This window comes from Tachypleus tridentatus, chromosome 8 (genome assembly GCF_004210375.1).
Source record: "Tachypleus tridentatus isolate NWPU-2018 chromosome 8, ASM421037v1, whole genome shotgun sequence".
NCBI classification, from domain to species: domain Eukaryota; kingdom Metazoa; phylum Arthropoda; class Merostomata; order Xiphosura; family Limulidae; genus Tachypleus; species Tachypleus tridentatus.
In genome coordinates, this window is record NC_134832.1 from 100,800,516 (window position 1) to 100,818,022 (window position 17,507).

At 34.8% G+C, this 17,507-nt stretch overlaps 1 protein-coding gene and 1 long non-coding RNA gene across 4 annotated transcripts in view; one reads left to right on the forward strand and one right to left on the reverse strand.

Annotated features, from left to right (window-relative positions):
* Positions 1 to 365: 365 nt before the first annotated feature.
* LOC143223063 (uncharacterized) overlaps positions 366 to 17,507 on the forward strand; it is a 65,927-nt gene continuing 48,785 nt past the window's right edge. Inside the window, exons 1-2 of one of the 3 annotated variants that reach the window (XM_076450470.1) lie at positions 367 to 533; positions 7,701 to 8,494. The gene's annotated coding sequence lies outside the window, so the exon portion shown is untranslated. Of the gene's footprint in view, positions 534 to 7,700; positions 8,495 to 17,507 lie in introns of all 3 variants that reach the window. The other 2 variants (XM_076450474.1, XM_076450467.1) reach the window with 2 other exon arrangements.
* LOC143223065 (uncharacterized) lies at positions 6,703 to 7,694 on the reverse strand. Its single transcript, XR_013012644.1, has 2 exons — positions 7,103 to 7,694; positions 6,703 to 6,989 (listed from the first exon to the last, which is right to left on the reverse strand). It is a non-coding gene; the product is annotated as an uncharacterized LOC143223065 (long non-coding RNA).

Below are 17,507 nucleotides of genomic sequence, written 5' to 3' on the forward strand. Positions count from 1 at the left end.
AGGGACGGCTAGCACAGATAGCCCTCGAGTAGCTTTGTGCGAAATTCAAAAAACAAACAAACAATTACCTAAGTATATATTCAAAATTGCAAGGCGAAAAAATATAAACGGAGTTAAAGTACTGTGGATTTCAATGTATAAGAATGTACATGTGTTTACCAAATGAAAAATTGATATAGTAAGAGATCCAGTATTGCTTTTCAGTGACTCACACAGCTTTATTGTTCTCCAGGTGCGGGTAAAAAGCGGTTTAGATGACCTATGTTACTATACACCTGATATTTGCTGATTTGTCTGGCGCCACTCACGTGATCGTAAGTAAACGAGTTCTTAATTTCCTTATAAGGAAAAGTCCATTTATGGAAGAAAAGGGGGCGACTTGTTGACTGAGATGCACTTAAATGTATGGCAAACTTTTAAACTGTTACGACATAGTGACGCTTAGTAGAAGCACTACATTCCATTGAGCAAAAAGCCATGTAGAATTTATTTTTGGGAATTTTGTCAAGTGGGATTGAACCTTTCTTACACAGGTATGTATAAGCCTAAATTAACAAATAAGTTTACTCACGTATGATTTCGGAAACCTTTAGGTTACGTGATATAGAACGGATTTCCCCATCGTTTGAAGATGTGTTTTCAAAATAAGGGCCTGAAATATCCTATAGCAAAAGAGAAAGTTTATCGATACTATAACAGTTATTTATTTTTTATGTTTTAATGTAATATAATGCAAATATACAATCGTTTGTTTTGTGAATGATTTACTTTGCGGGTTAATATCACTTTTGTTAGCGCCACTTTCACAGCCAATGTTATAGTAGTTACTTACATGTGAAGTACTTAACTGACCATGAGTGTGACGCACGTTTTACAATTTAAGTTTATGGTATTAAATTGATACTTAAAATAAGAGTAATAATATTACATGGTTATGTCTTAATAAGCTATGTTAATAATTCATCAAGGAAATGTTTCAAGTTAAATTACTTTTTCTTCTAAGATTGAATTATTTGTTTAAAATATTCTTTTATTGTAATGTAAACTACACCTAGCTGCCGCCACTTTTGCTCTTCCTAATGTCCAAAGCAACTTTAAAACAAAAGCTTATTATTTCTCTTACGTTGTTTTAAATTTATATCGTGAGCAGAGTTTATTTATAACTTTACAATGTTTCAAACTTCAGTGTCATCTTAAAGTTTATTTTTTATATTATTTTGAAAAACAATCGGTTGAGTGTGTGTGTCATTATTTGAATTATCTTTTAAATGCTTTTATAAGAACAACATGGGTTTTCTTATTTGTTTGGTTTATTTGCTGTGACACCTTTGTGCAAAGTGATTTAAAAGTGAACATTGGCGTATAATATTTATTCAGAGTAGGGTTATCTTGTCAGTATTTTATTTTATAATGACAATATTAAAGTAGGAGTTGTAAGTTAAACATATTGCGACACACACACACATATATAGTACAAAAATAATATATATTTTTTTAATTAGTGATCAATTGGCCTAGCTTTTATTTTTTAATTTATACGCATAGGTGTTAAATTTTGGATCTGAATTTCAAAAGAATTAATTCCGCATAAAAGATGAAGTTACTAAAGCACACATTTGTTGGTGCAAATGCTGAGTTATTTAAGTCAAGCTTGTGGGCTTGTTGCCGGGAAAATAAATTATTATTCCGGATTGATCCGTAAATACATTATTGGGACATATAACAAGAATATCCCTGAACGTACATGAGAAACTGTTTAAGAATTCAACATTTTAAGCTTGGAGAGTTTTACAATTTCTATCAATCCAAAATTGATAATGATCATTTAAAATAGAAAGTTGTCTCTCTCTTTTTCTTTCTTTTTTAATTTAAATATTACAGTTTAAAGAATGAATGCTCATAGTTATAATTTTGTTTATGCAACACGTATCGATACATGAATGTAGTAATCCTTTCTTTATCTTAATGGGTGCAGGTGTAAATATTTTTGATGCAAGCATTTTACGCGCAACATTTTGAATGGCTCGCTGCAAAAAATTGCGAACATTTGCACATTGGGTGGTAGCAGTTTTACATAAATCATTAACAAAGGGGTAAAACACGAATGTAAAATAGTTAGTATTTTGTAGTGAATTTCTTTTATATTTCACACAGGAGTTTCGGAATGAAAAGATATATTATTACACAGAGTACAATCCGTTCAGAAGTTTTGATTTGTTGTTATTTCTCAGTTATATAGAGTGAAGTAGTGCGAACTTTTATAGATTAGCGAATGTGACGGAATAATGTGGTATTACAGGCCTTAGGATGTTTTTAAACAAAGTTTCAATTACATATTATCTATTACAAGTCACTAGCAACGAACACTTTAAGTTTTGGGTGAAGAGCTACCTAAAGTCATGTATGAGACATTGTTACTTAACATACCTGGCTAAGTAAGTTTTGATTAGATATTTGCGAAAAGCCAAAAAAAAAAAAAAGCTGATTGTGCAAGATATTCCTGGTTTTAAACTGATAGAATAAAGTGAAGGCAACCAGTTAACATCATCTACAGCCAATTCTTGAGCCAGGATAATCAAATAGTGGGACCTGAGTGTCACTTTTATAACGCACCTTCGGCCTAAAAGTGCGGAACATGATCTCTTAGCAACGAGACGCGAATCATTGAGTTCCTTTGTCCTGCAGAATGAAGAGTCATAAGAGTTTTACCATCTCGTTGTGAGGCTTCATCTCTATTGATATCGTAAAGTAATTTACTTCTTTGATGTTTATTATACACATTCATCAAACGAAATCTATTTTTTTTTAGAATTTAAAGTGGACTGGTACATTATACACATTACTGTTTTTGTAATAAAAGTAATGTGAAACTTCAGGAAGTTTTATAATTCAAGTAATAGCAAATGTTGATGTGACCTTATGAGTTTAATAGATATTGTTTTGTGTTGTAAGATATATTTATTTGCTTGTTCTTTGTGCTTTGAATGTTAGCACAATGTGAGAGGTGGTGTTTAGTTCTACTCCGCTTCTTTGTGGATTAGTACAAGTAATAGTCAGCGCACGTACACATACTTGGTGTAATAGAACAGGTTAAATCGTTGCCGCAAGAGAAAAAGTAAATAAAAATAAAATAGTTCTAAGGTTTACAAAGTAATGAAATTTTATGGAACACTTGGATACTAACCGGTAATCCAAATTTTATTTTGTAAAATAGAACTTACTCCTCACATACGTGTGTATTGTTGCCTCATAAAATTAGACAATGTATGTACTTTAATCTCCATTCCGTGGAGATACGTCTTTCATGTGTTCACAGTTTTGTGTAAATAGTTACTGAAAACAGACATACTCATGTATAAGTACTGTATGATCCTGTTCGTATATACGAGTGGCGTAAGACTTAGTTATTTATGGATAATCTTTAAAAGTCCAAATTAAGCATGTTTCAGACACTGTAAATTGATCCTTTTGAGCTAATTATGTAGGAGTAACTTGTGTTGATCATAAACCACGTGCCTAACGCCTGATCAAACGATTAGCGCCAAACATTCAAGAGTGTTTCATCCTTGTAAACAAATTGCTACTTTAAATGATGTTTACACTCAGAGAGTTCGTTAGTCATGCCAAAATACAAACATAAGAAAGTTTGGGAGCTGTATGTTTTATCCTTTTCAGTACAACACTGTTGACACGCGTCTTGTTACATACAGGATGTGATTATTTCTGTGCAATACCCAACTTTTCGTGATGCTTTATTTATCGCTCAGTATTTAAATATGGTATGATGAAATCGTTATTCAATTAATTCGCAATGCTACCATCATTTAGACTAGCTTGCAGTTGTTTATCATTATTAATAATTTGCAGAGCTAATGTTTTACTTTTATGTAAAAAAATCAAAACAAATAATTGTGCTCAGCCTTCTTTCTGTTTGATTCATGAGTATTTCCTTGTTAAAGCTCAACAATAAACAGTGATGTACTGAAATGAACGGTTAATTTTTAAACAGAAACTTATTGCAACTGTATTCTCGGCAAACGTCTGTAGAACAGAATATTCGTATCTTACAAGTTGATTCATTAACTTGAATTGGCGCAGATAGCCTAGTTGCTTTGCACCGTAAAACGCCAAACCGACCCACTCACCATTAACTTGAATTACTGATCAAGCAACAAACTTAAGGCGAAAGACGAATTACGTGTGTTTAACGTCGCACAAGTTTATATTTTTTATACCCTGTTGAACCTTGAGTGTTTGGTTATGGATTGAAGAAATCCGGGATTCGAGACGTGATGTTACTGAACACACTCCGCTCTCTCAATTATGGAAGTGTTATAAAAGTGACAGTCAATTCTGTTATTTGATTCAAAACCAAGACGAACAAAACCTATGTGGCGGCAAGTACGGCTGGCTGATTGGTTTTCATCAAGTCATCAGTTCAAAATTAGGGGTGGCGTTAATGAAGAATATTCCTGTATTAAATCACACTGTAGCTGCATATGTATGTATACAATTCCAGTTAACTTCTTCCATAATTCTGAAACTAGCTGGGTAAATGGACTCGGGAGTGTCCTTATAGCATAGCCCCTTTGGTAGGGGCTAAAACGTATCCGGAAGGCCATTTAAACATTGTGAGGTTCTAAAAGTAGGTCGCTAAACTCGAACCTAGCATCGGATTTTGTGTTCCTAACGTTTCTCATGATCCTGGGTGCCATGTTCAAATCTATGTTCATATCCCACTGATAACTATAAGCTTCAGGATAGCCATAGAAATAGGGTAGTGGAGGATTTTGATCGGTACATTAGGACTTTTGTGAGTTATGAGGGGTTTTAGAACCCTACAGCGAGTGCGGGTGTTTTATGCTAGTGTAACTATATATTGTATTATGACATCTATTTTTAGCTTCCTGACTTGTCAGAACTGGATTTTAACGTTTTCACGTATCAATGCCATAAGCTGATTACATGCTATGTGAAATGACTGTTTGGTCTTTAATAAGTTCGTCCTCCGAGATGTCAGCGCTTAAAAACAAATTAATAGGTTCAGCAAAGAATTCAAATAAAAGCATATGTGGGAATTTTATTCTGGATTATTAGAAGTTAAATGTATGAGTTTATGAAGTAAAGAGTTGAAGACACACTAAAATAAAGTGCAAATAATGAGTAAATAACAATAAGAAGGATAAAACAAATTCCAGAACTAGTTTTTCGAAATGTTGGTTTTTCTCCTCCCGAGAAATTCTTGCAGAATAAAAGTTGATACTTTCGTATCTACGATTTCTTGGATTAAACATTGATACTAAAAAATTATTGGCTGTCTTGTTACATTAAGTAATTAAACATTGTTATTATAAAAATATTGGCTGCCTTGTTTCATTTAGTAATTAAACATTGTTACTGAAAAAACGTTTGCTCTCTTGTCACATTCAGCAATTAAACATGGAAATGTGTATAAGGTTACGTTGTCATCTAATCACTATGTTCCCCGGTGTAACAGCAGTACGTTTACGAATTTAAACCGCTAAAATCAGGAGCTCAATTACCCTCGGTGGACATACCAGATAGCCTGATGGAGCTTTGCTATACATATATAAAACACACACACACATCTTAGCTCCCTCAGTAGTACAGTGGTAAGTCTATGGATTTACAACCCTAAAAATCATGGTTCGATATCCGAGGTGGGCTGAGTATATATAGCCCATTGTGTGGCTTTGAGCTTAGCTACAAACAAACATATAACAGGATAATAACTAATATAAAATGAAGAAGCTTAGAAACGTGACGGTTCATACGTGTTTATTACCTTCTCACACATGTTAAATATTTATACGTCGTACTTGAAGTAATTACTCACCTTCATTTAGAGTTATCGAAATATTTTATAACGTTAGTGTTTTAAATAAAGTCGTTATTGAAAGGATACCTTGTATACATTCAATCCAAAAAAATTGATGTTTTTAGATATAATGTTTACAAATGTTACGAATTTGTTGAACTTCGGACTCTCAGTCATAGAAAAATCGAGTTCTATCCTGTTGGGTTCTTGCGAAATTTGAAATTGGTAAGGACTGGTTTCTGTAAGGTAAATGATATTTCGGGGAAATGGTATTGTCCAGCTGTCCAATGAGCTTTCGACCGAAGTTGTTCGCAAGGTTAAGTCTGTAGGCGTTTTCATGAAAGAGAATGTCCGTTCGTGGAAAAGGTGTGGCATTTTACTCGTAGAGTCTTGTTGAAACGGTACTTTGTAAGTTATAGACAAAACAGAGCTGAATTTGATAGAGGTCTTAAACCTTGAGAAATCAAAACATAATACGCCTGACAAAACAGTTTTATAGGAAGCGTGGACAATACAGAATTCATGCATAATTCCAGTAGACTGTATGAAGTCGTATGTTGTATTATTTCGTCATGGTTAATAATGGTTTTAGTTAGAATTTTGTTAAGAAAACTAATTTGTATCTCAGTGTAATACACATTTATAAGAAACACTCAGGGTTTTATCGTTTTGCTAGATGGCGCTAACTTATAAAGTATTCAAATAGGGTGAATTCGAAAAGGAAAAAGGCTTCGCGTTTTGTTAATGCTTCTTTTTAGCATTAAAATAAAATAACAGCAATATTGGATTGTCACCTGTCATCAACGACGTATAGGAGTACGTTCTAAAAATTATTGTTATTTATCGAACTGGTTATAAAGAAATATTAAATTTTTATTACATTTTAATTATTAATTTTATATACTTAAAATAAGCCTAGCTTAGTGTTGATTTTTTCAAATCTTTGAAGATAAATATGCAGTTATTCTGTATGTTATAGACTTCGTAGAAATAGATTTAGGTAATGCGAATTTAAAATATATTCGATATGTGAATTTTTGCCAAGTGTGCCTTTACAATTCTGAAAGTTTCTCGCTGGAAGAGCAGTAAGTCTAAATTCAGGTGTTCGATTCCACTCGGTGGACTCAGTAGATAGCCAAATATGGATTTGCTATAAGAAAACAGACACACACTTATACAATTCTGAAACAAAACTTAAATGATTTAGAAAGCGATATATAAAACAAACTATTGAAAACAACTGGAATTATATTCTTATAATACCTTATAACTGACCTGGCATGACCAGGTTGTTGAGGCGCTCCACTCCTAATCTGAGGGTCATGGGTTCGAATCCACGTCGCACCAAACATGCTCACCCTTTTAGCCATGGAAGCTTTATAAGTGACGATCAATCCCACTATTCGTTGGTAAAAAAGTAGCCCAAGAGTTGGCGGTGGGTGGTGATGACTAGCTGCATTTCCTCTAGTCTTACACTGCTAAATTAGGGACGGCTAGCTCAAATAACTCTCGTGTAGCTTTGTGCGAAATTCAAAACCAACCAACCAACCCTTATAACTGAGGTAATTTTGATAGAAGAAACGATAACTTCACACGTTTTAGGTATCCTAACTCTTATTTGCAAAGATAAGATTGATAAATATTCTATCCTCTTCATTTCTAAATACACTCACACATATTTGTAGAACACTCCATGCATTTATATATACAAAATCTACTGATTTACACGATTTTTCAGGTGATTTCAAATCTAACGCTGTAAATTTAGAGTATAATCATACAATGATTAATCTGCAGTTAGAAAATTAAAAGCAAATAATCCTTTAATGAATAATTTATTTCTTTTATTTGTTCTTCAAAGAAATTTGTTACCAGACGTCACCCAAATTGGTAGTCGAAAAGGGAGTAATGCCTGCCATAAGGAATGAAAAACAGAGGACTGCAAGCAGGCCAAGGAGAAAGACAAGCTCGTAAAGTGCATTAAATGTATAAAACCATGTCTTAAGTAGACTGATTCATTCAACAGCAATCAGTATTAACTATTTCCAGTTCTACCGCTTTCAAGGCATTACAAAATATGTCATGTGAACAGTCCCAAAACTGTTTTTCTTTTTCCGTTTACAAACAGGAAAGTATAGTGGCACGCAAAGCACAAACTGTGGATAATAAATGACTATACTAGAAATGTGTGAAGTGGACTGATGAGTTGCATTTCACCATTACTATGTAATAGTGGTGAAGTAACAAATGTGGAGAAAACCGCTAGAGGCACTTCACTCTGCTTTATGTTGTTTTGGTAGCGCAATTTTCTGTTTACATCTAGTGTATTTCAGAATATTGTTCCTGATCATGACCACTCTGTAGTGCTGCATTTCTACTTTGATGGACAAGTATTCCTCCAAGAAAATAATGGAACAATTCATTGTCTCATATTGTCAAAAGTTGATTAACAGTCACGTCACTTGTCTTCCTTGATCACAGAACCACAAGATATTGATTGAAGAATACAGGGACTAATATGAATATTGCATTTGCGGTCATAATCTCTGTCGATGTATGGGAAACATACTCTTCAAGAATGAGCTACAACCAAGCAAGACACATTCATTGTTGTTAGGGTGTTGATATCATGCAGAGTTATTATTGCAGCGAAAGGTGGTTCAACTCAATATTATGTTTGATAAAGCGGTCAGTTAATGTAAGACCAAATAACAATAAGTATTTATACAGGCAATTCACCGTAAATTGAGTAAACAATTAAACAATACAAGTAAGCACTAATTTTTGAAGAATAAGAAAAATTAATTTTTTTAGACTTTTCCAGTTGGTAGTGCATACTGGAGGGTTTTCTATTTAATAATAATAATACGCAACCCGTTACTCCAGACAAAGAAAAAACTATTTTATTTAAGCTATTAACCTTTTTCAATGCGGACAGGACATATACAAAACTGAGTAAAACGGCTTATATATAGGTAATTTAAACATTTGTAATACATACGACAATTCGAACAGCCTAATCGAACGAAAGCAGTTCTCCGATGGGTCAGCCTGTCGCAACAAACATGCTCCCCCTTTCAGCGGTGAGGGTGTTATAAAGTCACGATAAATCCCATTGTTCGTAGAAAGAAAGTAGCCCAAGAGCTGGAAGTGAGTGGTGATGACTAGCTGTCTTTCCTCTAGTTTTACACTGCTAAATTAGGGACAGTTAACGAAGATAGCTCTCATGTAGGAGTCTGCAGCAAGTTTATAGACTTAAACATTAAAATCTGGATCTCGATTTCTCGCAGAGGACAGAATGCATATAGTTATGCGATTAAAAAAGAGTGAAAGATAGGGAATTAGTAAAATCAGTAAGAAAACTTTTTTTCTGAGAGGAGCCAGTCTCAACATAAAGGATTAATACCTGGTAGTATAACCCCGTGTATTTTCACCTAGAACTCAATCATATTGTTTTAATTTTGACATTTCTTCACATTTAACGTGCATGTGTGTGTTTTCTTATAGCAAAACCACGTCGGACTATTTGCAGAGCCCACCGAGAGAAATCGAACCCCTGATTTTGGCTTTGTAAATCCGTAGACTTACTGCTGTTTTAGCGAGGGGCAGATTTAATGTATCTGTTTTAATATTTATTTTATTCTTACATAACTAAATTAAACATCTGAATTAACTTGTGCTGTTTTATCTTTAATTTCCTGAAACAGCTTACCTATTTCATAACTGATTTTATTTTGATGGCCCGGCATGGCCAAGCGTGTTAAGGCGTTTGACTCGTAATCCGAGGGTCGCGGGTTCGAATCTCGGTCGCACCAAACATGCTTGCCCTTTCAGCCGTGGGGGCGTTATAATGTAACGGTCAATCCCACTATGCGTTGGTAAAAGAGTAGCCCAAGAGTTGGCGGTGGGTGGTGATGACTACCTGCCTTCCCTCTAGTCTTACACTGCTAAATTAGGGACGGCTAGCGCAGATAGCCCTTGATTAGTCTTTGCGCGAAATTCAACAAACAAACAAACTTTATTTTGATTGAATGTCATTATATCGTTGATTCCATTTCGAGTATTTTACAGAATTATATTTATTACAAACTTAATTTTCCTGTATTTCATTTCATTCTGTAATATATTCTGTGCTTACTAGCAGTCTCTTTCCCTCTAAATTTCGATTAAAACTTCCATGATTGCAGTTTTTGCGTCAATCGTGCAGAGGGGTTTCTCATGCGAACGTGCCAACTTCCTTGTTTGACTTTAATCCTGCATGGCCTGACCCATCCAAGTGATGGTTTTTACCATGCAGCTACTTTGCTTTATAACATCCATCAATAAAACAATCACTGAATTTTGTGCAGAACTAGCTGTGAGTCAGTTGCAAATATTGGTAGCACTTTATTTGTGTTTTAATGCTTTCAGTGCTCCAAAAGAAAGTTTGCTTTATGACTTTCAGATTGATTTTTGTTCTGAGTTTGAGAAGCTTGCCTGCTCTAGCAACCTTTTGTGGAATATTATTGTTCCATAAAGCAATGAATACCCAGTCAAACTACATTTAAATATCTAAGACCTGGTTTTGACTCATTATCACAGTGGTGACTCTAAAGCATCTGCCCACCAATAGCTGTCTCCTAAGAAATATTGTAGGCAATCTTCTGCTTTGATGGTTTAATTTGCTGTGGGGATAGAATGTGATAATTGAGAATGGTGAAGAAATTTGTTTGCAAGTGCTTCTGGTGCTCTGTGATGCTTCTCAGGTCTATGAAGTTATAATTTGTAGGGCTGCGACGATTACGGACTTTTGTAACCGGTTAATCTTTACCTCGTAACCGAACCGTAACCGGTTAATCGTGTAATCGTCACAGCCCTAGGAATTTGCGCGTGAAGGCCGCACCGAACGTTAACAAAAACTCTAAAAGCTTTCAACAACAACGAAAATTCAACCAAACAAAAAGGCAAGCAGTTCGTAAAATCGCGATAGGCAAACATACCAATGTCAAGGTCAAATAATGGAATATTTACACGCAAATGTCGATAATCGTATTGTTTTTCGTCGTTTATTTTTCTCGGAAAAAAATCTTAGATTAACCGGTTAGGAAATCCGTAACCGGTTAAGAGCAGTAACCGAACCGTAACCGGTTAATCATGTAATCGTCACAGCCCTAATAATTTGACTTTGAAGGAGTGTCAGAAGTAAATCTTATGGCAGATCTTAAACATATGTTTTTTTTTCACCTTTTCAACCTATTTGGCCCGGCATGCCAGGTGGTTTAAGCCGTTCGACTCGTAATCTGAGGGTAGCGGGTTCGAATCCCTGTCGCACCAAACATGCTCGCCTTATAAAGCTTATGAAAGTACCAGAATGAAGTTGTCGAGATTGTTTTTGCTGCAAAGGTCATTATTCTGCAATGTGTCTATAGAGAGCATAGACTCTCTTCTACACAAGTCTATGTAAGCACTATGGCTTATCTGCAGAACTTAGCCTGTGATGGATCATATGTTTTTCAGGCTTTATCAGTATCACAATTACACTCCCGCATTGGAGTTGCTGATTTGATTGTATTTAATACATTGCCCGGGGCATGTTTAAATTACGAGTTTAACACCCTTATTTGAGGTTTTAGATATTTTATATCACCTTGTCTTTCAGACTTTGTACACACTATAGGAGGTGAACACTGCAGATATTACGTTCCCTATTTCACATAAACATGACACTGAAGGTTAACAAAAGCAGTGTCTATATAGAAGTCTTTGTCATCTTATCACTCAGTGAATTTTGTTGGTTTGCCTGAGTTTACCGGTATAAGGTTATTGGCTTTAACTGTACAGTGAAGAATGTAGAGCTTTACCGTTAATGTTTTTACATGCATCCCAAGTGGAATATCTGGCAATGAAGTCTCTTTCTGCTTGATACATAGAAATGTCGTCAGGCAAGAACCAGTAATCTTCAGCTTGCTGTGTTGCATTACTTTTCACGCATACATTGGTTTCATAGTGTGAGATTGGTATAATTTTTTATGCATGAGTCATTTACCAATTAGATGTTTAGGTCTTGGTTTTACACATTAATTTCCTTCTACTACTGAATGCACAATCTCCATTCCTCCCATGAGTTCCTTCCTGTCTGGCTAGTTTTTAATTTATCATTGCTTGTAGACGATGGATTCATTATTTACTGATGAGAACTCCAGTTTTTAGTGTTGTCCACACTAACAAGCCAGACAAGTGACACAGGGTATCTTACTAAAATGGTGCTACCATTCTTCAGGTAGGCACATTAGGGTATGAATATATGTATATTCTTAATTGTCGAGAAGTTCCCTGACATAGGACCTTACATCAAACAACCCAGTTTTTAACCGGCAACTAGGCATTTCACGTTGTTTCCAGTGACAGAATTTGGCGAAGTATCCTCTTTTCTTGAGGACAGGCATGCCAATGACATTTATGAAAAAAAGACGAAAAGGTATATAGCCTGGCGCCACAGCGCGGCGCAGCCGTGCCTGACTAGGGGCGTCCGGGGGCATGCCCCTCCCGGGAAATTAAAAAAAAATGGATGCTATTTGGTGTGATTTGGTGCAATCTGGGACATAATTTCTTTATGTTTTTTGACATTGCAATGTTGGAAAAGTACACAATATATATCATATAAAGTAACAAAATTAAATCAAAAGACTAAATCAAACTAATAAAAACTATAACTTTCATTTACAGTTTTTAGCAGATTGATTTATTCTTTTAATTTACATTCATTTTTTTAGAAGATATATCAAAATATCTAAAATTAACAAATAAAATAAAAAGTAAATAAATGAAATTTAATATTGTTTATTTGCTATTTATTCAGTTTAATTTTTTTCTAAATCAAAATATATTAGTAATATGAGTTAATAAAGCCAAAAATAACTCAGTAAATAACTTCAAATACAAATCATTTCATTATTATCCTTTTTGTCATCAATAACATCATCATCATCAACTACTGGTATGCTGCCAATTAAATGTTTTACAGTCATTGCCAATAACTACTTCTCTGCTGCATATATTCCATACAATTTTCAAATCACATAAAATTACTCTTTTGACTAATCATGACTACCTACAGTTCAAATTGTTCATCTATGGAATCTTGTCATTATACTACTGGTACCTTAATGTCAGTGAATTTTCCATTCTTTCACAAATTGACAATACAAACTAAAACAGCATATGAAGGAAAGCTATGACATTGCTTAAAAATTCAACTACTGATATGGTTCAATATTAAACTACTGATATCAGTGATATGCCTCAGAAATTACATTTTGTACAGTCACTGACATCAACAACTACTGCTCTGCTGCATGTATTCAATTAAAATTTCAAATTACTTAAAATTACTCTACATGACTACCTACAGTAAAACTTGTTCATCTATACAATCTTGTCAGTAAATTACTGGTACCTCAATATCAGTATATTTTTCATTCTTTCACAATACAAACTGAAACAGCAAATCAAGGAAAGCTTTGACATTGCTTTAAAATAAAATTAATGATATGCTTTAAAATAAACCACTTGCACTGTATGCTGCAGATAATAATAAAATATTTTTCAGTCACTGATATCAACTTCTGCTCTGCTGCATAAATTACAGTCAAATTTCAAATCACTTAATTTTCTTTAATCAATCTTGGCTACTTTCCTCTTTTTCGAGACAAGGGTTTCCAGTGCTCTCTTCCGAGCTTTTTTTCTCTCCTTCTCTGAATGGGCAGCTCTCTGTGCCTCTGCGGCTTTCTGGACTTTTTCTTTAGTCAAGGTGGCTGGGCCAGATTTCACAGAACCATAGGCCTCAAACCTTTCTGCCCTTTTCTTCTGATGCTCCCTCAGCTTTAAGGTATACTTTGAAGCTGCTGATCTAATGTCCTTACACATTCTCTTGTCTACAGGATCAAAATGAACATATTTCCTTTTAAACATTTCAATCGCTGTTGTTTCTTTGGAGCGTAGAGAATATTTTATCGTCTGGTATGCACACGATACCAGACCACGAGACCTGCAACGAGACGAAACGAGACTGCCTCCAAGATGGCGGTCAGATTTTTTTTTTCTGCAATAAACATTGAAAAAATATGATTTCTCCTCAAAAACCACCTACCCGGCCCCCAAATCGCTCATATTTTCTCCTCGAATTTACACTAATCTCGTGGGTGATCGTTGGCCGTTTGAAAACCGCGGAAATCCGCGTTTCAGCGGAAAAATGGCACGCATGTGAGGATCTGCCAGTCTAACCAAGTGTGCGTCGTATTACCTGGTAAAGTTTGCAGATTTAAGTTGTGTTGGCTGCTAATCCCATATCCAAAGAGTTATTCATTGATCAGTTATAATAATCTACACAATTAGGCTGCATAGGGTTAATACTGTCACTGTCACCAATATAATTGTCCTTGTATCAGACTGACCCTTGAACACACACTTGAAATGCTGTTATAATATCGCCCCCCGCTATTACAGCGGTATGTCTTCGGATTTACAACGCTAAAATCAGGGGTTCGATTCCCCTCGGTGGGCTCAGCAGATAGCTCGGTGTGGCTTTGCTACAAGAAAAACACAATCACACTGTTATAATATTATAACATCTACTTCAAAGAACGTATGAATATAAACATACAGTAATGTAAAATAGAAATCCTGTAATACAAGCACTTTCAAAAGGTGGACCTTTCATCTGAAAAAAAAATCCCGTGGCAGGTGTTTAGTTTTACAGGAAGATGAATTTCGCAACTGGGGTGTTCAGGGTTATTGATATCCCCCGTCGTCCCGCTCGCGATAGAATTTTGATGTAAAATTGACAATTTGGATTGAATTTTCGGTATCGCTTGTTTTTCTTTTATTCGATTGATACTGAAGATTGAAGTGGTGAAGTAGTTTCAGAGAAGTGCGAACGACCTTTCATCTTCAGGGGCAAACTGGGAGTGATGTTGTAATCGAACGAGTGATATATATATATATAGGGAGTTTACTAATATCATGAAGGTCATCCAATTTTCTAGGAAATGTTTATTTCTCTATGTACTATTATAAGCGTCTCATTTCCGGTACAATGTCGCCGATAGCGAGAGTGTATGCGGGAAGGTGTTAGGGATATTTTAATGTAGAAATGGTTAAATATATATATATATATATATATATTTTAAAATTATATTTAGGTGTTTAAGTAAAATAAAGGTGAAAGCAGGAGACTGAAAAAGATATGTTATACTAATGAATTTATAAAACAGATATGAAAAATTATCTTAAACAAGTAGTAAGTTTAGGAAATTCATCTTTCATATTTCATGAAAAAAATAAACAAAGAATAAAGTTAATTTTCATTTTATAAACAGAATGAAGGCCTGGCATGGCCAAGCGCGTAAGGCGTGCGACTCATAATCCGAGGGTCGCGGGTTCGCGCCCGCTTCGCGCTAAACATGCTCGCCCTCCCAGCCGTGGGGACGTATAAAGTGACGGTCAATCCCACTATTCGTTGGTAAAAGAGTAGCCCAAGAGTTGGCGGTGGGTGGTGATGACTAGCTGCCTTCCCTCTAATCTTACACTGCTAAATTAGGGACGGCTAGCACAGATAGCCCTCGAGTAGCTTTGTGCGAAATTCCAAAACAAACAAAAACAAACAATAAACAGAATGAAACCATTGAACGGAGATCTCTGATACCAGGATATAGATTGATTCCGTAAGGTTATATAGTGTTTAGAGTAGCAACTCAATATGCTTCCTTTATTTCTCTGTTTTAGTTTTGAAAAACACGAGTTTCTCTAACGTCATAAACATACAACAACGATTATGACGTGCTAATTACACTATATCTGCCATATCCACTGCCGGCAAAGCATTTCGCTCAACATCGGAGCTTATCAGACCGTCTACGATACACGTAGTAGTGGTCTAGGTGCTATTTATATTGCATGAACAACAACAGTTTTGGTTTGAATTACAGTAAGCGAAATGTAATATTATTATTATTTTTTTCTTTTTACGAAATTTAAAAAATCGGAACTACGGTAAGGATTAATAAGCCCCCCCCCCTTCAGTAGCACAACAGCATGTCTGCAGACTTACAACGCTAAACACCGAGGTTTCAGTACCCGTGGTGGGCAGATCACATATATCCTATTGTTTAGTTTTGCGCTTAACTACAAAAGATTAATAACATAATCCCCTTTTATTCATTGCATTTGTTTTTTTGCATGAGTATAAAATATCATAAAATTAAATTTGTAGGTTTGTGGTAAACGTCGTTTAGGATTTTTTTTTTTAAAAGCTATTTCTATATATCAGTTTCCAGGCCTAATGTTGTTACTTCAAGTCTAACTGTATGAACAATGACAACTTCTTTGTATGTTATGAATTATCTGCTTCAGGCTTAGTAATGGTGATAATGAAATATAACATTTTAATAATATATAATTGTCTTATTTTCTTTTTTATTACGTACTTATATTCTCGAGAAAACTAGGTGAAAGTGACTAAATGTTTAGTCCAAAGAAACGGTACTTCTGAGCTTTAGGTGTACACAGTACAAAATGAAGTCTAACCTAATTCTGCATGGAATAGAACTTTAATTCACAATCTAATGTAGCTTTTAAAAACTGTTTCTTTTATAAGATCCCTGATTAAGTCTCAATGGTAAAACGTTAGCGCGATTAAATAAAGTATTTTTGAGTATATTAATAATTTTCATACATCATATGTATAATCTTGTTAAACAATAGGCGTACTAGTTTAGGTACGCTATGAATGTATCTGTTGGATATTATATGTGTTATCTTCTACTTTTTGTGGGGAAAACATGCACTAGATCTAAAACGTAATTTATTCACAAATTAATTATCGATTTCTTGCTAAATAGTGAACCCTTAAATGTTTGCTCATTTGCAATAGAGCTGGGGCGATGTTAAAAACACCTCCCTCTTATCTTAATTGAGCTTTTCTGGAGAGTCCATCAGCAAGTCTTTCTGCATAAGAGATAGCTGATATATGCCTCTCCATCCAAACACCCCTAGATACGCAATTTTCTGAACAAATGAAACTTTAAAGTGCCTAACAACTTTTGTTGCTCATATCCCTCCTACGAGGTGCTAAACAACTTTTATTCAAAATGTAGATCACTTTTAGTTTTCACGCTGTGAAAATGTCTCCTCGACTTAACACTGTAGCAACAGAAGGAAACATCATGAACATAATTTAGTATATCGTTATAAGATGTTCATAAAGTACATGGAATAAAATATCCCACTTGATTATTTTACTCTCAAAATAACTCGAAATGAATAAGACTATTGTAAAAACGTCAAGAAGTATATATGTGGACCTTACATAAAAACAGCTTTCAGGTAGGTTATCATTCAATTGATTTTACTCTCTACAATTTCCTCTCAACTTTTAAAAAGTTTAAATCATGATATGACCCGAATAATTCAGTCTTCCCTTCTCCCTCCTTGAAGTGGCTTAGTGATAAGTCCGATGGCTTATAAGTAAAAATTGGGTTTCGATAGCACTTATACGTACACCCGAGATAGTTCAAATAAATCAATGAACTTACTTGGTATATATTCTAATTTTAGATCATTTAGTCTTTGAAGAGCGCCGAAAGATAATTAGGGGAACTTCACCCCATACGTGCTGGATTATTATGCAGTA